The sequence below is a fragment of the Macaca thibetana genome, chromosome 20, assembly GCF_024542745.1.
Source record: "Macaca thibetana thibetana isolate TM-01 chromosome 20, ASM2454274v1, whole genome shotgun sequence".
NCBI classification, from domain to species: Eukaryota; Metazoa; Chordata; class Mammalia; order Primates; family Cercopithecidae; genus Macaca; species Macaca thibetana.
The window spans coordinates 24,826,413-24,851,774 of record NC_065597.1 but is presented as its reverse complement, the minus strand read 5'-3'; the positions used below and the strand labels follow the sequence as shown (position 1 = coordinate 24,851,774).

The 25,362-nt window shown below is 47.8% G+C and overlaps 1 protein-coding gene across 1 annotated transcript in view; it reads right to left on the bottom strand.

The window, feature by feature from the left end:
- The window catches only part of PLCG2 (phospholipase C gamma 2), a 190,312-nt gene that overhangs the window by 126,619 nt on the left and 38,331 nt on the right, over positions 1 to 25,362 (bottom strand). The gene's annotated exons all lie outside the window — the stretch shown is intronic.

Genomic DNA, 25,362 nt, shown 5'->3' with positions numbered 1-25,362 from the left:
CTGAGGCACACACGGTAGGGCAGAAAGAGCCCAGTTCTAGAACGATCTAGCAGGCATGAGTTAAATCCAGCTCTTCCTCTTCCGGCTGTATGAAGAAGCCTCTATTCTGGTTTACTGTCTATTTTCTCATCTATAAAATGGAAAAAGAATATACACCCCATAGAGATATATCTGAAAAAAACTTTGCAAAAGGTAAAGTTTACAGCCAGGCGCAGTGGTTCATGCCTGTAATCCCAGCACCTTGGGAGGCCAAGGTGGGCAGATCACTTGAGGTCAGGAGTTTGAAACCAGCCTGGCCAACATGGTGAAACCCTGTCTCTACTAAAAATACAAAAATTAGCTGGGTGTGATAGTGAGTGCCTGGATGCCTGCAATCCCAGCTACTCAGGACGCTGAGGCAGGAGAATGGCTTGAGCCCAGGAGATGGAGGTTGCAGTGAGCCAAGATTGTGCCACTGCACTCCAGCCTAGGTGACAGAGTGAGACGCCATCTCAATAAACAAACAAACAAACTTACTTTACTTTTCGGCCTGCAGATAGAACATGGGTCTGCCCTTATCTTCTTTGTTAAAAAGATAATAAACAACAGAGTTGTTGAGGCTGCACTGATAGCAAAGGGGAGAACTAGTATCCTGCTTCCATGTGAAGAGATTCTTCCCAGATCATTACACTCAAATAATTCGGTCTGTGATTCTAATGCTTCATATTAACGCAGAGCTACTCAATGGATAAGAGTTTTAAGTGATGCTGAAGAAACTGACTGGTGCTTCTCTCCCCTCTGGGACTCTCCCTCCCCAAAGGAGGAAGGGACCAATCTCTGGAAAAAGGAACTAAGGATTCGCAGCTCAGCAGTTTCGTTTTGTTCTAGTCGGATCCACTCCCAAGGGACCACGTGCCCTGCCCTGTTCCCTGCCACTCAGAAGGGAGCTGCCTCTAAGACAGGGGTCCCCAACCCCCAGGCCATAAACTGGTACCTGTCTGTGGCCTGTTAGGAATTTGGCCGCACAGCAGGAGGTGAGCAGGTCTACAAATATTACCGCCTGAGCTCTGCCTCCTGTCAGATCATCAGTGGCATTAGATTCTCATAGAAGCACAAACCTTATTGTGAATTGCGCATGTGAGGGACCTAGGTTGCATACTCCTTATAAGAATCCAATGCCTGATGATCTGTCACTGTCTCCCATCACCCCCAGATGGAACTGTCTAGTTGCAGGAAAACAAGCTCAGGGCTCCCAGTGATTCTATATTATGGTGAGTTGTAAAATTATTTCATTATATATTATAATGTAGTCATACTATAAATGAAGTACACAATAAACGTAATGCCCTTGAATCATCCTGACACTATCCCTCCAAGCCAACCTGGCCCAAGGAAAAGTTATCTTCCACAAAACCAGTCTCTGGTGCCAAAAAAGTTGGGGACTGCTGCTCTGAGACATCTATGGGCATCCACCCAGGCCATGACAGGGTGGGAAGGTCAGGGGCCAGGTGTCAGGGCTCAATTCTAAGCGTGCTCTCCAGGCAGCCATCTCATCACCCTTCGTTGATTGCCGATGTTTCATTTCTCAATCGTTTCCAAACTCAGGAGACCATGAGAAAATGAGGAGCTTTATGTGCTCACCACTAACACCCCTAACATGGCCCATCAAATAATTCTTTATGTTTTTTGGAGACAAGGTCTTGCTCTGTCACCCAGGCTGGAGTGCAGTGGCACAATCACAGCTCACTGCATCCTTGAACTCTTATGCTCAAGGGATCCTCCTGCCTCAGCCTCCCAAAGCCAGGTGACCGAGACTACAGGCATGCACCACCACACCTGGTTAACTATTTTTAGTAGAGACACGGTCCTACTATGTTGCCTAGGCTGGTCTCAAATCCCTGGCCTCAAGTGATCCTCCCATTCTGGTTTCCCAAAGTGTTGGGATTACAGGCATGAGCCACCATGCCCAGCCTAAATGTTCATTATTTTAGTGTCATTTAAACTTGGTGTTTTCACCCTTCTGCTGGAAACTAAATTTAAATGGTGCTCACCCTTTGTTATGTGTTAACTGTAGCACATTTTAAAACATACTGAAAAAATATATACCTGGCACCTCTAAACTATGAAATCAAGTTTCTTTTCTATATAAAATTAAGTTTAAAAATAGTGAATCAATATTAAAATAAGTATTAGACATAAAACAGTACTGGTGGTGTGCAAATATAACAAAAATTATTAAGGCAATAAAGGAAGGGCTCATTACTTTATATACAGCCTATTAATATTTTAATAGGCTAATTCTGCTTCTCTTTAAGCCAGTACTGTATATCAAAATTACACAGAAAACTCTCATTATACCAAGACTATAGAGAGATTTTTTTTCCCCACACATGGATTGACCAGTTTTGGGGGGTGGTTTGGAGCCATATGACACTATTTCTCAAACTGCAAACATTTGTTTATCAACCTTATAAGGTTTGTTGTATCTGCCTACTGCTGATACTATTTATCTGAAGTTTCCTTTAAATCAACTCACTGTTTTCACCTGAATTGATGTATGTTAAGAATGATTTTATGTTTTTGGCAAAAAGAAAACCAGTAACACTCACCATATACAACAGGAACTGCAAAATAAAAAAAAAAAAAATCAGTGGAAACAGGACAATATTATTAAATTCTACCTAGAAACAGTTGTCTGCTAGAAGCAAAAACCCCGGCTTGGTTCTGTGAGTCATAAAGGGAAAGAAGAAGCCTTTAAGACAGGCACAAAGCCAATTAGCCATGCAAAACTCACTGATGGAGACAAGAGTCAGAGTGGTGTCACCTAAGGAGAGGACTGGGTCACCGGCACCCGAGGAATGGCCACAGAGGTGGACCCACGCTTAAAGCCTTGAGCCTTACATGCACCATGTGTGCATTTTACCACATCTATGTTATTTATATATCTTTTTATTTTACTTTAAGTTCTGGGATACATGTGCAGAACGTGCAGGTTTGTTACATATATATGTGCCATGGTGGTTTGCTGCACCTATCAACCTGTCATCTAGGTTTTAAGCATTATGTATTTGTCCTAATGCTCTCCCTCCCCTTGCCCCCGCCTGCCGACAGGCCCCAGTGTGTGATGTTCCCCTCCCTGTGTCCATGCGTTCTCATTGTTCAACTCCCACTTATGAGTGAGAACATGTGGTGTTTGGTTTTCTGTTCCTGTGTTAGTTTGCTGAGAATGATGGTTTCCAGCTTCATCCATGTCCCTGCAAAGGACATGAATTCATTCCTTTTTATGTCTGCAAATTATATTTTAATAAAGACATTTCATATCTTTCAGGCCGGCAACAACGGCTCACGCCTGTAATCCCAGCACTTTGGGAGGCCAAGGCAGGCAGACCACAAGAGGCCAGGGGTTCAAGACCTGCCTGGGAAACATGGTGAAACCCCATTGCTACTAAAAATATAAACATCAACCAGGCATGGTGGCGGGCGCCTGCAGTCCCAGCTGCTTGTGAAGCTGGGAGGTTGAGGCAGGAGAATCACTTGAACCCAGGAGGTGCAGGTTGCAGTGAGCCAAGATCAAGCCAGTGCACTCTAGCCTGAGAGACAGAGCCAGACTCTGCCTCAAAAAAAAAAAAAAATTCGTATCTTTCAAAGAGAGACATGTTAAAATTTTGGAAATGAAGTTGGTGTAACTATTAAGGAGTGACTAAGAAATCCTTACATTGCTTCCATCTGTTGACTATGATGGTAAATATAGGATGCTATGCATGCGATAAAATTGTACATAACTAAATACACACGAGTACAAGGAAAATGGGGGAAAACTGAGTAAGACTGGTGGTGGGTTCTATCAATGTTGTCAATATTAATATCCTGGTTGTGATACTGTACTATAGTTTTGCAAGACATTACCACTGGGGATAACTGGGTAACGTCCACATGAGATCTCTCTGTATTATTTCTTACAACTTTATGTGAATCTTCAATTATCTCAACAAAAATTCCAATGGAAAAAAATGCATAGTATCAAGGAGGAAAAAAAAAAAAAAAGACATGTTGGTACCGAACAGATGTTCTTGTCATAATCAGGAAGACGGAAAGGGAACTGAGAAGGAAACCACGCTCCCAACCTTGGTTCAGGCTCCCTGGGCACCGCCTGGTGTTCATGCTTTGCTGTGGCACCCACAACACGGGGGTCCCTGCAGAGAGCATCCCTTACCCCTCCCAGTGGATTCTACCAGCCATCTCTGGGCTCCGCCTTCTGCCAGGACCCGTCCTATTTCCCGCCCAGCTAGAAATAGACGTTCATGTAGCCTCCTGATAAGCTGGGCACTGAAACCCAGAGGAAGTGGCCTGCAGGGTGCCCACTCGTTTGGAAAAGGCAAAGGTCACAGAGCTATAGAAGCCAGCTGGGACCACAATTCCTAGGAATGTCAGCAAGGAGTTGAGACAGTCTGAGCACTGGCAGAAGAGTAAATACAGACTTCTCTTTCAACAACAGCCTTCATTTGATCACACGCTTTTCTGAGTTCCATCCAAAGCACCACTGCACGTATATGTATTCTCGTTCTTTGAGTTTGCTAGTTTGTCTTTTTTTGTTTTTGTTTGCTTTTTACAGCAAAAGAGGTTCTGAGAATACAGACAACTACCTTAACGTTGCCTGCCTGGAGTAAATTCTGGAGTTCTAACTGATGTTGAGTCTTTCTATGGAGAACGCTGGTCCTCAACTTCCTATTTAGGACCTTTTGGCTTCAGAGAAAACCAAAGAGGATAAAAGGGAAGGGAAACCACATATATAGAAACACCAAGTACATGCCGGTGTGCACGGCAGGGGTCCTGACACCTGTGCACTCACGTGCAGCTCAGATGATTGTCTTCCTTCCACAGGTGGGAAAGCTGAAGCAGAGAGAGTCACTGATTCATCCAAGGCCACAATGGTTGAGCCAGAACTTGAACCTGAGTGGCTGGGCTCCAAAGTTTGCACTCTTTTTTGAGACAGAGTCTTGCTCTGTTGCCAAGGCTGGAGTGCACTGGCATGATCTCAGCTCACTGCACCTCAGCCTCCTGAGTTCAAGCGATTCTCCTGCCTCAGCTTCCCAAGTAGCTGGGACCAAAGATGTGTGCCACCATGCCCGACTAATTTTTGAATTTTTGCTGGAGATGGGCTTTCACCATGTTAGCGAGGCTGGTCTCAAACTCCTCACCTCAGCTGATCCACCCACCTCAGCCTCCCAAAGTGCTGGGATGACAGGCTTGAGTCACCTTGCCCGGCCCAAAGCTTGCACCCTTAACCACTACCCAGGGAGGGAGGAAATGAGAAGCCAAGATCCAAAGTGCTCTCCCCCGCAGACAGCAAGAACCTCTTGGCTCCAGTAGTGGGAATACAAGCCCATGACTGACACGTGGACCAGTACGGGTCACCGGGAGATCCACGATCCGGTCCCGCTGCCATTACCTTACTGTGTGACCTTGGGAGAGTCATTTTTACCTCCCTGGGCCTCAGTTTCCCCATCTGAGAAATGCAGGGATTGGGTCAGCTGTGTCATGTGGGAAGTCCCTAGGGTATGAAAACACTAGCTGACATCAATTCAGGATGAAAATGGCTCTGGTCTTGTCCTTGGTGGCCCTGGAAAGAAAGTATAAATGGGTAATGTTGAGGGTTGAACTGCATCCCCCAAAAAGATATATAGAAGTCCAGTCCCTGGTATCTGTGAATGTGGCCTTCTTTGGAAATAGGGTCTTTGCAGATGTAGTCAAGATGAGCTCATGTGGATTAGGGTGGGTCCTAACCCAAGACTAGGGTCCTTATAAGAGGGAAATTTGGATAGAGACACACACAGAGGCAGAGATGGGAGTGCCATATCCACCAGCCAAGGGACACCCAGGGTCACCAGCAGCTAGCAGAGGGCAGGAAGAGGCGAGGAAGGATCCTCCCCTAGAGCCTCCAGCAGGAGCACGGCCCTATCAACACCTTGATTTCAGACTCCTAAGCTCCAGACTACAAGGGAGTACATTTCTGTTTTAAGTCCCTCAGTTTGTGGCACTTGCGTTATGGCAGCCACTGGACACTAATATAGGTAATAACGTGGTTTTCTTATCTTCAATTATTATTATTATTATTATTGTATTTGAGACAGAGTCTTGCTCTATCACTCAGGCTAGAGTGCAGTGGCACAATCTCGGCTCACTGCAACCTCCGCCTCCCAGGTTCAAGCGATTCTCATACCTCAGCCTCCTGAGCAGGGTCACCACACCTGGCTAATTTTTGTATTTTTAGTAGAGATGGGGTTTCGCCATGTTGGCCAGGCTGGTTTCAAACTCCTGACCTCAGGTGATCCGCCCGCTTCGGCCTCCCAAAGTGCTGGGATTACAGGCGTGAGCCACCGCACCCAGCCATCTTCATTATCATTATAACAGCTACTTACTAAGTGTCCGCTGTGCGTAAGGCACTGTATTAACTGCTTCACTTAAATTATCCCATTTCGTGCCAGCCACCCTATGACAGAGGAGTCGTTATGATACCCATTTTGCGGACATAAAATTCTAAGGCTCAAAGCAGACAAGGAGCTTGTTCAAGGTCACTCAGTGAACCAATAGCAGAGCTGACACCAAACCAAGTAAGTGGCACCTGGAAGGCCACTTCCTCCTCTTTGGGCACCTCTACCTCCTCCCACTGAGAAAAACAGTGTTCATAACACCAGGAGGTGGGCAATAGGCCTTTCTCCTGCCCACGGGGTCTGTTCTCCAGAGAGCAGATTACAGCAAGGACTTCGCACTTCGCAGTAGTACCCAGTTCCACAATGGACCAAGGCTGCCTCCCCATCCACCCAGGACGAATCCAGAGTTAGCCATAAAAGACCAAAGGAACAAACAAAAACTCCTCAGCTCATGGCCAAGAAGCTCTGGGGACTGGCAGGAGGTTTTGTTAAAGGAGACTGTCCCTCTCCTGGGAGCCCTTGGAAAGGGGAGCCATGCCTTGGTCCAATGGGCTCTCATCCCTGCCCTGCTCAGATCTCACCCTGGCCCAGGTGGGTCCTACCAGAATCTTCCTCTCAGGAACATCTCTCAAGGAGCCCCAGCTCTGAAACCCCTAACAGCAGCAGCAGCAGCAACTCTGCGGATCCAGGGTCTATCAACCAAGTGACAAGTGCTCTCTGTCCATCATCTCAGCGGTCTCTCCCACAACCCTAAGTAACCACCATTATCATACCTCCATTTTGCAGAAGGGGAAACTGAGGCTCAGGCAGGCTGTGTAAGCTGGGGTCTGAGTCCTCCCCGTCTAGCTGCAGACCCAGAGTTCTCCAACACCACCCGCACTGGCTCCTGGGCTAAGACTCTCACACAGACTGCCCTCGCAATTCTGCCAGCAGCCAGCAGAACACCGAGCCCTGCCAAGGTCAAGTTCAGGGCAGAAACACCTACTCGGACAAAGAACAAATCAGGTCCCCTTACGGACCATTTAATAGGTGTCAGAGCTGACCTCAGCATCTCTTTAATAATCCTCCTGCCAATCTTGGGAAGAAAGCCCCATTTTCCAGAGACAGCCCAGGAAGATGAAGTCACCCATTCAAGGCCACCTGGCTGGGTTTTGATGCCAAAGACACCAGGGTAATCTGTGGGGGTGGCCCGCAGTGGGAGGCCTGGAGACAAGTTAATCCAGTTACCTCCTGTCCCCATTCCCCCGTTCCAGCAGCTGCTCCCTGAATGACCTCTCAGAAAACCTTGGGGTGAACCAGTTAGCTTCTGGCTAAAGATGACTCCTTCCTTTGAAGTCAGGTAAGCCTCTACAGACAGAGAGATGCCAGAAGCCTTCAGCACTCCCATCACCAAAGGCAACTGTTAGGTAAGACACACAGGAGCCCGGGCGCCATGGCGCATGCTTGTAACCCCAGCACTTTGGGAGGCCAAGACAGGAGGATCGCTCGAGCCCAGGAGTTCCGAGACCAGCCTAGGCAACACCTCACCTTAGCTGTAAGTCCTCAACTCTACCAAAAAAAAAGTAAAAATTAGTCAGGACTGGTGGTGCATGCCTGTGGTCCCAGCTACTCAGGAGAATGAGATGGGAACATTTATTGAGCCTAGGAGGTGGAAGGTACAGTGAGCTGTGATCACACCACTGCACTCCAGCCTGGGCAACAAAGTGAAATCCTGACTCAAAAAAAAAAAAAAAAAAAATTAATTTTTAAATTTAAAAAAAAACCCAGGCAGGAGTATCCTTTACCTTGTCTGTGATTAACAGGAGAGGCCAGGGGTTTCCCGGTGCCTCCTGCTCAGCCACAGGGAACGGCCACCCAGGCCAGAATGCTGGCTCAGGACCCTTGTACTGACCGGAGCCACAGTCCAGGAAAAAGGACCTTGGAGGTGTGGACAGATTGCAAAAGAAGGCCCCAGTCCTCCAGAAGCTTCTCCAGAGCCCGGTGACTCTAGTGCACAACCAGGCTGTGGTCCCCGCAGCTCTCTCGGCCTGGAAAGCTGGCCACAGAAAGGTAAAGCCCTCCTTCTTTAAAGGGGTGATTTTCGTTCTGGGGTTGCTGAACCCCAAACATGGTATCCTCATGCTGTGGGCTCTTCTCACAGACCAGAGTCAGGGAAGGAATGGGTTCTGCGAGATGGGTGCCAGCAGGAAAGCACCCTCACCTTGGCTGTAAGTCCCCACGCGACACCCCCTCTCTGAGAGGCTGCCTTCCGCTTCTGGACTTCCCCTTTCCAGGTCCTCATCACATCTCACAAGCGTGACTCGTCTCCCTGAGTTACTGTTATGGCCCCAGCAGCAAGCTGGGCACACAGGAGGCCTTCAAGTAGTGGCTGACCACTGGTTGCCTGGGCCTCACACGCTGACACCTTCCTATCTGGGCACTTACCCTGCTCTTCTATGGCTCATGGGTCACCCACAGGGTCTCCCACCAGCTCCAAGGATGGCGGGCCTCTGCCTCATTCTCTAGCTTTGCAAGAATGGGGTCTGATCCTCAGGCAGTCAACTGGATATCAGACCACTCACAGAAGCCTAATCAAAATGGTAGATTCTGGCTGGGCACAATGGCTCATGCCTATAATCCCAGCACTAAGGGAGGCTGAGGCAGGAGAATGGCTTGAGCTCAGGAGTTTGAGACCAGCCTGGGCAACATGGCAAAATCCCATCTCCACAAAAAGTACACACACACACACACACATACAAATGAGCTGGGTATGGTAGTGCACATCAGTAGTCCCAGCTACGTGGGAGGCTGAGGTGGAAGCATAGCTTGAAGCCAGGAGACAGAGGTTGCAGTGAGCTGTGATTGTGCCACTGCACTCCCACCTGGGTGACAGAGTGAGACCGTGTCTCAAAAAAAGGCAGGGTGGGGACAGATTCTGCTCAAAAAGGAAAGGAAGAGCATGCATTAGGGAGTATTCACTTATCCTCTTTTGCTTAATCTGAGGATTATTCCTAAATTGTGGCTGCCATGTGTAGCAGAGGCCAGCAGAGAGGCTCTGATGGTGCCCGCCACCTCCGACCACCGCCACTGTAACGACGACGGTGAATATCCCCCAAAGCATTCACCATGAGTCAGGCACTGAGCAAAGGCTTTATGTGCATTTCTTCATTTGAGCTTCACAGAATTGCCACAATATCACTATTCCCCCCATTTATCAAAGGAGAAGACTGAGGCCGGAGGATGACAAAGCCCACTGCTGGTAACTGGGTCCGAGTACCCAGGCTCAATGGTGGCGCATGACTGGTTCCAGCAAGACGGCAGCCTGCAGAAGTCAGTCCCTTCCGCTAGGGCGAGAAGAGTCACCCCTGCCCCCGCTTTGCCTGTGCAAATGAGTCTTCATTTGTGGTTAGCAAGCCAGCCCTTCATTTCCCCACCAGGCTCAGAGTTTTGCAAACCAAAGTTGGGGGATGGCTAGCATGGCCTCCCGGCAGTTCCTGTTGCAGACAGCTAGAAGGTAAGAGCCTTCCTTCCCTTTCAGAGAAGGCGGGATTGGGGCAAGAGGGGTGAGCCTCCTGGGGTCCCCATTACCCTCTAGCCCAGGCACTTCTGGCCTAAGTTCCCCCTTACACAAGGATCTGAGTCCCACTCAGGAGGTACAAATGCTTGTCAGACTCCACAGCTTGGGGCTGAGATCTACCTGCCTCCCTCTTTCCCAGCACTGGCCAGAGACCCAGCCAGGGGTCCCAACTGGAGTGTGGGGTTGGATGAGGTTCAAATACCAACCCCATCTTGTCCCTAACTGTAAAATTGAGACAAATAGACAGGGCCAGTTTCGTGGCACTGACACAAAGATTTAAGGAGACCAAGTTCATGGCCAAGTGCTTAGTAAAGTGCCTGGCACATAGCCTGTGTTTAAATGTTTGCCACTGTTATCCACAGATTCTCATGATGATGGTCACGTCCATTCATTCAGCCATTCAGTCAACAACGAGCAGTTGAAAGCCAATGTGCCAGGCACTGTTCTGGCAGCTGGGGATACAGCTATGAATAAAATAGACCAAATTCCTGGCATCGAAGAATTGCATTCTAATAGGGGGAGAAAGAGACAAATCAATATTTATTACATTTGGCAATCAGAAGTGCTACAAAAACTAAACCAAAGCAGAGCAAAGCATGGTGGGTGACCAGGAGGGAGGGGCTCTCATAGAAGGTGTTATCACGGAGGCCTCCCCAGAGTGGTGACATCTAGGCTGGTATCTGAGATAGACTATTCCAGGCAGAGCACGTAGTAAATGCAAAGACCCCAAGATGGAAATGTGTCTGGTATGTTCTAGAAAGAGCAATGTCGTCACCAGCTGGGACATACTACATGTGCTCTCTGAAACCCTCATGGCCCCTAGTACCTGTCCGTCTCCCCTCTCCTTCCTGGACATCCTAGTCACGCCATCTCTGCACCTGCATGTAACCTCAGTCAGCCAGGAGCCTGATGGCCCCTCACCCTTCCCATCCCCTCCACTATCACACACTGTGTTCCTCAGTCTCCTCTGGGGTCCTCTGGAGTCAGCTGCAGCCCTTGGCAGCTGATTTTGCCATTTCATTCATATATATAAATATATAAAAAATATGTGTGTGTGTATATATATATACACACTCACATATATATACACATACACATACACACACACATATATACACATATATACACACACACATATATACACACACATATACACACATATATACACACATATATACGCACATATATACACACATATAAGCACATACACACATATATACACACATATGTACACACATATACATACACACATATATACACACATACACATATATACACACATATATACACACACACATATACACACACATATATATACACACATACACACACACACATATATATACACACACACACACATATATATACACACACACACACACATATATATACACACACACCCCACACTTTTTTTGTTTTGTTTTTTAAGACAGAGTCTTACCAGGCACGGGGGCTTATGCCTGTAATCCCAGCACTTTGGGAGGCTGAGGCAGGTGGATCATTTGAGGTCAGGAGTTCCAAGACCAGCCTGGCCAACATGGTGAAATCCCGTCTCTACTAAAAATACAAAAATTAGCTGGCGGTGGTGGCATGCGCCTATAATCCCAGCTACTTGGAAGGCTGAGGCATGAGAAATGCTTGAACCCAAGAAGTGGAGGTTTCAGTGAGCCAAAAGTAGCATCACTAAACTCCAGTCTGGGTGACAGAGCGAGACTGTCTCAATAAAAAGAAGAAGAAAAAGACAAGACACTGCTGGAGTGAGTGGCATGATCACAGTTCACTACAGCCTCAGCCTCCTGGGCTGAGGTGATCTTCCCACCTCAGACTCCTAAGTAGCTGGGACTACAGGCACGTGCCACCACGCCTGGCTAGTTTTTGTACCTTTTGTAGGGACAGGGTTTCATCATGTTATCCAGGCTATTCTCAAATCCCTGGGCTCAAGTGATCCCCCTGTCTCGGCCTCCCAAAGTGCTGAGACTATAGGCATGAACCACTGCACCCGGCCACCATTATACATTTAATCTCCCCACTCCCTGAAGGCAAGACAGCATTGCTCATTCATGGGTCCACAACAGGAAAGTGCCTGGCACCTAGCGAGGATGCCACCAAGAGGTAAAACAAGCCCCCTAGAGAGCGATTTGGCACTCACTCCTGAGGCTGGTAATACACACGCCGCCCCGCCCCAACTCAGAGGTTCCTTCCCCACCCATGGCTACCTCAGCACCCTCTATAACTTCAAAGGAGAAAGGGACTCAGAACAAATGCCCAACATGAGAGTGGACAAATTGGCTCTTGTCACCAATGGATTGCTCTACAGCAATTTGAAAGAAAGAAACACCTCTACATATCGATGGAAATAAACAAAAACTATGTGCAATGTGGTGTCCTGGATGAATCCTGGAACAGAAGGAGAACATACGAGGAGAAACTGTTAAAGTCCAAATAAATTCTGGAACTTAGATAGTGATGTGGTAATGTTAATTTCTCACTTTTGGCAAAGACATCATGGCAATATAAAATAGAGAAATGGGCCAGGTGTGGTGGCTCACACCTGTAATCCCAGCACTTTGGGAGGCCAAGGCGGGCAGATCACTTGAGGTTAGGAGTTTGAGACTAGCCTGGTCAACATGGTGAAACTGGCCATGTGCAGTGGCTCACTCCTGTAATTCCAGCACTTTGGGAGGCCAAGTCGGGCAGATCACCTGAGGTCAGGAGTTCGAGGCCAGCCTTACCAACAGGGTGAAATCCTGTCTCTACTAAAAATACAAAAATTAGCCAGGCATGTTGGCGTGTGCCTGTAATCCCAGCTACTCAGGACGCTGAGGCGGGAGAATTGCTTGAACCCAGGAGGCAGAGGTTGCAGTGAGCTGAGATTGTACCACTGCACTCCAGCCTGGGCGACAGAGCCAGACTCCGTCAGAAAGAAAGAAGGGAGGGAGGGAGGGAGGAAGGAAGGGAGGGAGGGAGGGAGGGAGGGAGGGAGGGAGGGAGGAAGGAAAGAAAGAAAGAAAAAACAACTACTAACTACCCCATTAATGAATGAAAATCACAGATACAAAAAAGACAGGGCAGAGGGAGCAGTCCTCGTCATCATTAAAAGCCAGGTCCTATGCTTTTCTGGCTATTGCAGAGACTAGCAATGTTTAAGAGGATTGCGCACACAGGGAATTCATTCCATGATCTCCTGTAAAATCAGAATGCAGTTGGTAAGATACAGCCTCTTTAGGGGATAATAGGACACAACCTACTGAAACATAAAATGTGCGTGCCTAGGAATTCCACTTCTAGGAACCCATCCTACAGATATAACAGTACACCCGCACAAAGATGCAAATATGAGCTGGGCACCATGGCTCATGCCTGTAATCCTAACACTTTGGGAAGCTGAGGCAGGAGCATTGCTGGAGCCCAGGAGTTCAAGAAGACTAGCCTGGCCAACACTGTGAGACCCCTTGTCTACAAAAAAATACAAAAATTAGCCAGGCATGTGGCATGTACCTGTAGTCACAGCTACTAATCTGGATGCTGAAGTGGGAGGACCACTTGATCCCAGAAGTTCAAGGCTGCAGTGAGCTATGACTGCACCACTGTACACAAGCCTGGGCACAAGAGTAAGACTCTGTCTCAAAAAAAAAAAAAAAAAAAGCAAATACAAGGAGATTTCCATTCTGGGTGATTGGAAATCACCTCCTGTCCACCAGTAAGGAACTGGTGAAATAAACACAGCCACACTCTGAAACACTGACAGCCATTAAACAAAGGGTGGAACGAGGCTGGGGTATGGGGTACAGCTCACAATGGTAATCTCAGCAGTGCTTTGGAAGGCCAAGGCGGGAGGAATACATGAGCCCAGGAGTTCGAGACCAGCGTGAGCAACATAGTGAGACTTCGTCTTAACATAAAATTTAAAAAATTAGCTGGGTGTAGAAGTGCGTACCTGTGGTCCCACCTACTTGGGAGGCTAAGGTGGAAAGATCGCTTAAGCCCAGGCGGTTGAGGCTACAGTGAGCCAAATTGTGCCACTGCTTTCCAGCCTGGGCAACAGAGTGAGACCCTGTCACTAGGAAAAAAAAAAAACAAGAGGTGGAACAATCCACGTGTACTGACGAGAAAGATGTCCAGAAAAATCGCAAAACAAAAGCCAGGCTGCCGAGCGGTATGCATCATACATTCCTATTTTTGTTTAAAAAGCTGCACATAAGCATATATGTATGTATGTATGTGTTTATACCTACGAAAGATGTAAACACACACACGCTGAACACTTAACACTGTTTACCTCCAGGATTTGGGAGAGGAAGGAGAATTTTCTTTTTAAATTCTTATTCATTTGAGTTGATTATAATAGGCAGGTATTTTCAAAATAATGGATCAAGAATAAGGCCCCTTGTCTCAATATCTGCATTGGCTAAAGAAACGAAAACCTGAAAACACAGGAGTAGCCGTGTGTATAGAAGAGTAGCTGAATAAAAGGTGGTTCAGCCACACCACAGGCTATCATGCAACCAGCAAAAAAGTAGGTCAGAGTCTCCGTATCAGCTGAATTGAAGAAATCTCCTGAGCCACTGTTGAATGACAAAGGCGAGTGTGGTACACATGGTTGGTAAAACAACAAAGAAGCACGGAAAGCCAGTGGAGAAGACAGGAGGGTGCCCCAGAGGGCATGCACCACGCTTCTGGGAGCTGGCAACATTCTAGGTCTGGGTTTGAATGATGGTTTTATGGTGGTTTCATCTTTTAATTATTCATAATTCTGAAAAACGTGTTGCTTCAAAAAAAACGTAAAGGCTGAAAAGCACAAGAAAAGGTGAATGGAGCACAGGCTGTCAGATGATCACGTGTCCACAGCTCACTGACCTCATTCCCAGCGGCTCTTTCTCCCGGCCCTTTATTTTCAGACAAACCTACAGCACACACTCTGTGACCACAGGGCCTTGGCACTGACCAGGGCTCATAACCTGCACTCTGGAGGCACCTGTTCTTCCCTATACACCCACTGCCTGGGTGAGCCCAGACCTAAGCCAGGTCTGAACAAAACCAACACAAACAAGAAACCAAAAAAGCAGGCCAAACAGCAGGACACGTGCAATGTCACCGGGGGAAGAGGTATCTAGTGATGAGCCCCAGGGCTCTGGCCTTTCTCAGTTCCCTTATTATTTATTTATTTGTTTATTTATTTATTTATTTATTTGAGATGGAGTCTCGCTCTGTCGCCCAGGCTGGAGTGTAGTGGCGCAATATTGGCTCACTGCAAGCTCCGCCTCCCAGGTTCACGCCATTCTCCTGCCTCAGCCTCCCAAGTAGCTGAGACTACAGGCACCCACCACCACGCCCAGCTAATTTTTTGTACTTTTAATAGAGACGGGGTTTCACTGTGTTAACCAGGATGGTCTCAATCTCCTGAACTCGCAATCTGCCCGCCTCGGCCTTCAGAAAAGAGAAAGGAATGCAAGTTAAGGGGAAAGAAATTCACATTTATTGAAACCTTCTATGTACCAGACTTCATCAGGCACTCCAGAAGATGCCGCATCATTCAATCATCACATTAGCTTCGGAAGGCTGAGGCTGTGACGGCTGGCTTCTATATGAGGAAACTGAGTCTCAGACTTACGCTTTTATAACAGACTTATGCTTAAGTCTCAGTCTTATGCTTTTATAACTTGCTTAAGGTTGTACAAGCAGGTTTTCTCAGACCGTCTGCTGACCCCTAAGGACTCGCTGATCAAAATTGCAGCTCATAAAAGCAAAGGAAGAGGCACCACACCACAGCAGAGAATAAAAAATGACACTTCTCAGCCAGGCACAATGGTTCATGCCTGTAATCCTAGCACCTTGGGAGGCCAAGACTGACAGATCACAAGGTCAGGAGATCGAGACCATCCTGGCTAACACGGTGAAACTCCGTCTCTACTAAAAATACAAAAAAAAAAGTTAGCCGGCCGTGGTGGCAGGTGCCTGTAGTCCCAGCTATTTGAGAGGCTGAGGCAGGAGAATGGACTCCGTCTCAAAAAGTATATATATATGACGTTTCTCAATAGTGTGAAACAGACTTCACAAGCTGTCAGCCTGGGAACTGTATCAGGGTGCAGGCATGTTTTGTTAGGTCACGATCATTGTGCTTATTTGTGTGTTTCCATGAGTCAACTTTTTTTCTTTTTGGAGACGGAGTTTCGCTCTTGTTGCACAGGCTGGAGTGCAATGGCATGATCTCGGCTCATTGCAAGCTCGGCCTCCCAGGTTCAAACGATTCTCCTTCCTCGGACTCTCAAATAGCTGGGATTACAGGTATCCACCACCATACCTGGCTAATTTTGTATTTTTAGTAGAGACAGGGTTTCGCCATGTTGGTCAGGTTGGGCTCGAACTCCTAGCCTCAGGTGATTCACCTGCCTTGGCCTCCCAAAGTGCTGGGATTACAGGCATGAGCCACCGCGCCTGGCCGAGTCAATGCTTTTTTTAAGTGAGGAGATTTCACAGTAACAACCTATATTTCCAGCTGCAGATCTGTGGACCCTGAGTCTGCAGCGTGAGGTAGGATCTGCCCACGTCATAGGAGGCACGCATGCACCAGCTCCCCGCTAACCACAGTTCCCACCACCCTTAGATACTTCCCAGTGTGCAGCCTGTGTTTATTGTCATTTGTCCCCTAGATGCAACCTGCTTTTTTTGTTTGTTTGTTTTTTGAGATGGACTCTTGCTCTGTCGCCCAGGCTGGACTGCAGTGGCACGATCTCAGCTCACTGAAAGCTCCACCTTCCGGGTTCACGCCATTCTCCTGCCTCAGCCTCCCGAGCAGCTGGGACCACAGGCGCCCACCACTGCGCCTGGTTAATTTTTTGAAGTTTTTAGTAGAGACAGGGTTTCACCGTGTTAGCCAGGATGGTCTCAATCTCTTGACCTTGTGATCCACCCACCTCGGCCTCCCAAAGTGCTGGGATTACAGGCGTGAGCCACCGCGCCCGGCCTGCTTCTCTTATTTAGGTCACCTGTCCAGCTTCCTTCAGGTATTTGTGTTTCTGATCCCTCATCTGAAACAGAGGAAGTAGGATTTTAAAGAAATAAATGCAGGCCGGGTACAGTGACTCATGCCTGTAATCCCAGCACTTTGGGAGGCTGAGGTGGGCAGATCACCTGAGGTCAGGGGCTCGAGACCAGCCTGGGCAACATGGTGAAACCCCATCTCTATTAAAAATACAAAAAGTAGCTGGGTGTGGTGGTGCACCCCTGTAGTCCCAGCTACTCAGGAGGCTGAGGCACGAGAATCACTTGAACCCAAGAGGCAGAGGCTGCAATTTTAGCCTTGTCATCTTGTCTCTGTCTCCCTAAGGCATGAAGCCCTGAAGGACAAGACCTTGCTGTGGTCAATCCGGTGACAAGCAGTCTCCAGCATGTGTAGTGGATCAGTAAATATGTACCGAACAGGTCAAGGAAGGGGATCTCAGGAGATAGTTACGCAGGAGTATATTTCCTATTAGGTGAGTATAAAAGTTATCGCAATTTTTGCCATTAAAGGCAAGTTACAATTAAACTGCAATTACATTTGCACCAACCTAATATTGTTGCTCTAAAAGATTAGAGCATCTCGGGCTGGGCGCAGTGACTTACACCTATAATCCCAGCACTTTGGGAGACCGAGGCGGGTAGATCACCTCAAGTCAGGAGTTGGAGACCAGCCTAGCCAACATGGTGAAACCCCATTTCTACTAAAAATACAAAAAATTAGCCAGGTGTGGTGGCACACGCCTGTAGTCCCAGCTACTCGGGAAGCTGAGGCAGGAGAATGGCTTGAACCCAGGAGGCAGAGGTTGCAGTGAGCCAAAATCGTACCGTTGTACTCCAGCCTGCATGACACAGCGAGACTCTGTCTCAAAAAAAAAGAAAGAAAGAAAGAAAGAAGATTAGAGTTTCTCCTCAGATCTAATCTAAAACATTAGGGCAGTAAGAGGAAATAAACACACTCCCAAGTAAGCATGACTGAGGCCAGGATGGCCCCATAAACCTAGTGGCTTACAACAGCACAAATTTACCATCTTGCAATTATGCAGGTCTGATTTCCAAAACGGGTCTTGCTGGGCTAAGACCAAGGAACCAGCAGGGTTGTGTCCTTCTGGAGGCTCCAAGGGGTCTCGCTGGGCTAAGACCAAGGAATCAGCAGGGCTGAGTTCCTTCTGGAGGCTCCAAGGGAGAATCGACCCATTGCCTTTCTCAGCTCTAGAGGCCACCTGCATTTCTTGGCTTGTGGCCCCTTCCTCCACCTTCAAAGCCAGAATCCTGCAATTTCTCCCTGACTCTGACCTCCTACCTCCCTCTTTTAAAGATCCTTGTAATTACATTGGGCCTACCTGGGTCATGCAGGAGAATCTCCCCATCTCAAGATCTTTCCCTTAATCACACGTGCAAAATCCCCTTGGCCACATAATGTAACATATCCACAGGTTCCAAGGATTAGGACATGAACACCTTTGGGGATCTATGCAGGGAGTCACCATGCAATGAAAGGTGATGTCATGGGAAGGACAAAAAGGCCAGAGGTCACATGGCAGCTATGAGACGATCCTAGCCATCCTGGCCTCAGTGTTGCTCTTTAATTATGACTGCTGAATCTGAACGCCCAGTCCCTCCCACACCCCGTTATCTCACCAGTGTGGCACATGAGGAACACGGTGAGAAGGCGTGAGAGAGATCCAAACATGATTCCAACAAAAAGTCCCAGCCAGACCTGGCTCCACAAAAGCTAGAGGTGCTTTGTAACCGTCACAACCCCAGAGGCTGTTTGCTGGCAAATCATAAGTAAATAGTTGGCTGGGGCCATGTGCAGTGGCTCACGCTTGTAATCCCAGCACTTTGAGAGGCTGAGGTGAGTGGATTACTAAAGATCAGGAGTTCAAGACCAGCCTGGCCAACGTGGTGAAACCCTGTCTCTACTAAAAATACAAAAACTAGCTGGGTGTGGTGGCACATGCCTGTAATCCCAGCTACTTGGGAGGCTGAGGCAGGAGAATCACTGGAACCCAAGAGGTAGAGGTTGCGGTGAGCTGAGATCATGCCACTGCACTCCAGCCTGGGTGACAAGAGTGAAAGTCTATGAAAGAAAGAAAGAGAGAAAGAGAGAAGGAAGGAAGGAAAGGAAGGAAAGGAAGGAAAGGGAGGAGAGGAAGGAGGGAAGGAGAGAAGAAAAGAAGGAAAAAAAAGAAAAGAAAAGAAGGAAAAAAAAGGAAAAGAAAACAAAAGAAAAAATAGTTGGCTGGGTGCAGTGGTTCATGCCTGTAATCCCAGCACTTTGCGACACCGAGATGGGGGTACTGCTTTAGGCCAGGAATTCAAGGTCAGCCTGGGCAACGTAGAAAGACCCTGTCTCTATAAGGGGAAAAAACATGTAGCTGGGCATGGTGGTGCACATCTGTAGTCTCAGCTACTTGAGAGACTGAGGTGGGAAGATCGCTTGAGCCCAGGAGTTTGAGGCTACAGTGAGCTATGATCTCACTACTGCACTCCAGCCTGGGCAACAGAGCCAGATCCTGCCTCTTAAAAGTAAATAAACAAGAAGACAGTCATCTTAAAGCCTTCAACACAAATCCAAGCTAGACAGGGAGGGGTTCACTTCAGAGATCAGACAGTGCAGCCCTGCCCCCACTGAATCTTCACCTGGACTCTCATGGGGTAAGGGGTGGGGAGCAGCATTTCAGGGACTGGCCAGACAGGAAGCCTGGTCTCTGCGAGCAAGCAGCTCACTTCTGTGTTTCTGTCGAGAGAGGAAGCCTCTCTGCTGCAGCTCCCACGGCCACAGGGGCTCAGTCTCGAGGTAAAGCCCCGGCGAAGCCAGACCTCCCCTAGGCTGGACTGAAAACAATCCATCCACGTCAGAAAGGCAGAAACATAAAAATGACCATAAGGTGCCATCATCCAAGAGGCCACCTTCCTGTGAAACCACAGCAACACAGGCCCCGGCTGCTGCACCAATTACCACAAACTCAGTGGCTTAAAGCAACACACATTTACCACTGTTCAGCTCCTAGGGCAAAACCAGTCTCACGGGGCTAAAACCAAGGTGTCGGCAGCACTGGTTCTTTCTGGAGGCTCCGAGGGAAAACCTGCTTCCTGGCCATTTTCACCTTGTAGTGACCGTCTGCAACCGTGGGCGTGCGGCCTCTTCCTCTGCCTTCAAAGCACATCACTCCAACCTCTGGTGCCACCATTCTGCCATTGTCTTCTACTCACTCTCATCTCCCGCCTTTTTCTTTTCTTTTCTTTTTTTGAGATGGAATCTCAAAAAAAGAGCCCAGGCTGCAGTGCAGTGGCACAAACTTAGCTCACTGCATCCTTTGCCTCCCAAGTTCAAGTGATTCTCCTGCCTCAGCCTCCTAAGTAGCTGGGACTACAGGTGCACACCATCACGCCCAGCTAATTTTTGTACTTTTAGTGGAGACGGGGTTTCGCCATGTTGACCAGGCTGGTCTCGAACTGCTGACCTCAGGTGATCCACCCGTCTCGGCCTCCCAAAGTGCCGGGATTACAGGCCTGAGCCACTGCCCCTGGCCCTGCCTTTTTCTTAAAAGGACCCTGTGATTACACTGGATCCACCCGTCTCGGCCTCCCAAAGTGCCGGGATTACAGGCCTGAGCCACTGCCCCTGGCCCTGCCTTTTTCTTAAAAGGACACTGTGATTACAGTGGATCCACCTGGGTAACCCAGACTAATTTCCCATCTCAACCTTCTTCACTTAATTTCATCTGCAAGGTCCTCTTTACCAAGTAACATGACATATCCACAGTTTCCGGGGAGCAGGACATGGACATCTCTTGGGGGGCCATCATTCAAGCCTACCACCTATGCCTACCCTTCCACACCCTGTCCACTGATCTGCAGAGGACGAGAGTATTATTTCAAAGACAGTTTTGGAACATTTTCCCAAGAAAGCCAAATTTCAACCCCCCACACCCCACCACACTTGACAAAGCTAAGAGAAACCGAAAACAAGCTCTAGGACAAGCACAGAGGGGAAAAATGAAAAAGGAAGAAAAAAAGACCCTCCCTATTTACAGCATCTCTGCAGCGTAAGGGTGCTTTGCATACACATTGGAGATTCTAGTGTCATCTTCGCTAGTTAACACAGGAAAACAGAAGGTTCAGAGAAGTTAAGGAATTTGCCCAAAATCACACAGCCTGCAAATGGTGGATCTGGGATGGAACCCCAGGCCTGTCTGGCTCTCTCTTTGTGCCGCTCTGAATAAAAACATCTTGGATCTTTCTGAGTTTATTTTGAGAGGGGAGGGGTCCCCAAAAGTTTTTTGCAGTAAAACCTTTTCTTTTGGGTAGGAAATTATGCAAAGCATTTGCCACTGCCCCCACTTGCTTGGCGAGTTAGCAGAGAAAGATCTATTTTGGGGCTCTGTGCTCCACTGATCTGTTCACCACCCGCTGCTTATACATTTTTTTTCTACAGAGGCCACTTCCTGAGGCTTAAATGGGCTGGTCAGCTCAGCAAGACCCAAGCCAGACTCAGAGCAGGACACAAGGCAACAAGTAGGGCCAGCACTGAGCAGCCAGGAGCCCCCAGGATCCACCTCAAAAGGAAAACCACCCATCTTAGAACAGTCAATGGCTGCCTGTCAGCCGACCACCAAGACACACCGTATTCAAGCCCTCGAGGAAGGCAACAGCCACCAAGGCTGCCCAACTACACATGTACATTTGTATTATTTCATTCATTCATTCATTCATTCATATTATTCAAGAGCCCCAAACTGGAAATACCTCCAGTATTCACCACTATGCCTTGGGGTGGTTTGTTCCACACCAAGAGACAACAATCCATTATTATTACCATGATATTTAGCATCTGCTATGTGCCAAGCATTATTGTAATCACTGACATGTTAACTCAATCCTCATAACAATCTGATAAAGCATGTAATGTGGCCAGGCGCGGTGGTTCACGCCTGTAATCCCAGCACTTTGGGAGGCCGAGGCAGGTGGATCATTTGATGTCAGGAGTTCTAGACTAGCCTAGCCAACATGATGAGACCCCATCTCTTCTAAAAATACAAAACTTAGCCAGGCATGATGGTGTGCACCTGTAATCCCAGCTACTCAGGAGGCTGAGGTGGGAGGACTGCTTGAACCCGGGAGGCGGAGGGTGCAGTGGGCCAAGATTGTGCCACTGCACTCCAACCTGGGTAATAGAGCGAGACTCTGTCTCAAATAAAAAAGGTGGGTAATGTTTCCCCATTATATAGAGGGTAAAACTGATGTGCCCAAGATCTCCCATCAGGAGAATGGGGGAGTAGGCGGTGGTATATTCAGTCACTGGAATGCTGCCCAGCAATAGAAAAGAAACTACTGACACCAGCAACAACATGGGTGAATCTTCAGAACGTTCCACAAAAGAAGTTGAATGCAAAACACAGTCTACCGTATCATTTCATGTTTATGAAATTCTAAAACCAAGGAAGAAGGCTGGATGACTGAAAGTAGGCTGGGGTGGCCTGGGGCAGGGTGTGTGCACGCTGGGGAGGGTGGGGGGCTGCTGACTGCAGAGGGAAGTGAGGGAACCCTCTCTCCTGCGATGGAAAGTGTTCTTTGTCTCAATTAGGGGTGGTGGTTACACATGTCTACACGTGTCAAAATGCATCAAACTATGTACTTAAAATGAGTGCCTTTTATTGTATATAAATTAAATATGAAATAAGGTTCATTTTAAAACATTCTTAAAATATGAAGCACATCTTCCATCACCTAGAAGATCATAATCCTTAAAGATGAAATAGGACATCTTCAGAGAAAAGCAGCCAGATGCTAGTTTGGGTCCATTGCTCCCTGGAAGGTAAGCAATGGGAGATATTTTTCTTTTGTGTTTGTCCATCTTTTCCAAAGGTTCTAGAATGAATCTGCATTTCTCTGATAATGGAAAATAAGACCTACTAAATGTAATTTTTAAAACTGAGCTAAGGCTGGGCACAGTGGCTCATGCCTGTAATCCCAGCACTTTGGGAGGCTGAGGCAGGTGAATCACAAGGTCAGTATTTCAAGACCAGCCCGGCCAACATGGTGAAATCCCATCTCTACTAAAAATAGAAAAATTAGCCAGACGTGGTGGCAGGCGCCTGTAATCTCGGCTACTCAGGAGGCTGAAGCAGGAGAATCGCTTGAAACCGGAAGGTGGAGGTTGCAGTGAGCCAAGATCATGCCATTGTACTCCAGCCTGGGCGAAAGAGCGAAACTTCATCTCAAAAAAAAAAAAAAAAAAAAAAAAAAAAAAAAAAACTGAGCTGGGATAGAGTCCAACCTTCCAGAGATGGCCGGGAAGATCTCACACCCCAGGGCAGTGAGCAGTCAGGAGGTCTGCCTGGCTAAGCCTCAGGCTTCCTGGGTGCCCCAAACCGAATCCTTGACTTCTCCAAGCCTGGCTACACAAGGGAATTCGCAGGAGCTCCCCTGCCTCATAGGGTTGGTACCAGATGAAGCCTCAGTAACGAGCTCTGAAAATGGATATGAGGCAGTGTTTTCACTCCACACCTGGGAATACAACACCCCTAGGATGTTCCGACTCTGCCCAGACATCCACCCACCACATCCATCTCCAGAAGCAGCCTGGCACCCAACAGGGTCTTTGTCTTCCATGCCCAAGCCCCACCAACCCCCACTAAACCCCAGAGTCAGGCCAACCAGAATGTGGATCTGAACTCCCATGCCCCGCTGTGTAGACTTGAGCAAGTCACTGGACCTCTCTGAGCCTCAGCTTCCTCTGCAAATTGAAGGAGTTACACCTGCCTCATGGGAGGCCTGGAAGGATGAAATAAGATGACAGCGCTGGAAATACCCTAAGTTCTCACTAAAAAGCTGTATTTATTTTTGTGATTCAAAGAGCCCCACCCCACTAAAAAAAAAAAAAAAAAAAAAAAAATCCATGAGCCCACACTAGCTTATGGAAGACGAAGCAAATCTCCCTATTCATATTCTATCTAAATACCAACTCTCATAAGGCTGCCCTCCACATTCCTCCCTTATGCTAGAGTGACAGGCTCAGCAGCCCTCAGTTTCCATGGAAACTCATGACAAGGGGCATCATCATTTAAGTTATTTCAGCCATTTCCTGCTGCCCACAGTGCCAATGAGGCGTGCCGCAGTGGAGAAAAGGTGTGCCCAGCTAGTTGGCTCTGTCCTGGCTATTGTTCAGGCCATTGAAGCCTCCAGAAGCACAGTCCCCACCAGGCAGATAATTCCCGAAGCTCAGGCCTTCAGAGCTCCATTTCTGTGCAGCCGATGAGTATCCCCAAGACATAAGCAGAAGAAGAATGGCATTCACCCATGCAGACAGCATCTATGGTGTACCTGGTATGTGCCAGTCGTCATGCACGACACAGGAACAATGAATGGAACCAACAGCCCCCTTTCAAAGAGCTGACAGTCTGAGAAAGACAAACATTAAATGCCCACATAAATATAAATAACCACCATATGACGATACTCCCAAAGAGACAATGGAATGACAGACTAATGGGATGTCCTCCAGAGGGGCAGAAAGTGAGGAGCTGACTGAGCCACAGACTTGATCAGGCAGAAAGGACCTCATCAGTGAGGAAACTGAGGCACAGAGGGCCAAAGCAATCCTAACAGGAGTAAGAGCTTAACACACTAGCTCGCTGAATATTCACAAAAGCCCTGTGAAATAGGTGTTGTAATTCTCACTTCACAGATCGGGGGACACAGGCCCACAGAGAGGAAGTGACTGGGCCCAGGCCACATGATAGGAAGGAACAGAGAGTAGACGACAACCAGGTCTCTCTAATCTTGCCCCTTCCCTCCCAGAATCAGACTTCTCCTTTGGGTTTTGCTCTCAACTCCAAGTGTTCACTTAATCCCCTTCTCCCCCAAACAATAAGGGACAGGAGATACATGTTCATAAGCACAGGGAGCTTGTCTCACTTTTGCCTACCCTGGCCTGGCCTGACATGTAATAAGTTATCAATAAATGTGTTAAGTGAAAGAATCACAACCGAGTGCAGGGGCTTATGCCTGTAATCCCAGCACTTTGGGAGGCCAAGTGCATGACGGTCGTTTGAGTCTGGGAGTTTGACACCAGCCTGGGCAACATAGTGAGACCCCACCTCTACTTGAAATTTTAAAAATAAATAGATAAAATAAAAATCACAAGGTACCCTCTGATGTTCTGCATACATCTTTTGTCATCTTCTGGAAGGGCAGGTACAGATTGAGGGCTCTTGTTTTACCAGTTGTGTTTACTGAAGCTGTAGCAACACTAAACACAGCTGACAAAAGGCATTTAAAACCACTCTAGTGCCTTGTGCAGCTCCCCTCATGACGATGCACTCCAATGTGGACAACAAAAGCGAAACTCCTTCTCAAAAATAATACTAATAATATCAACATCTAAAA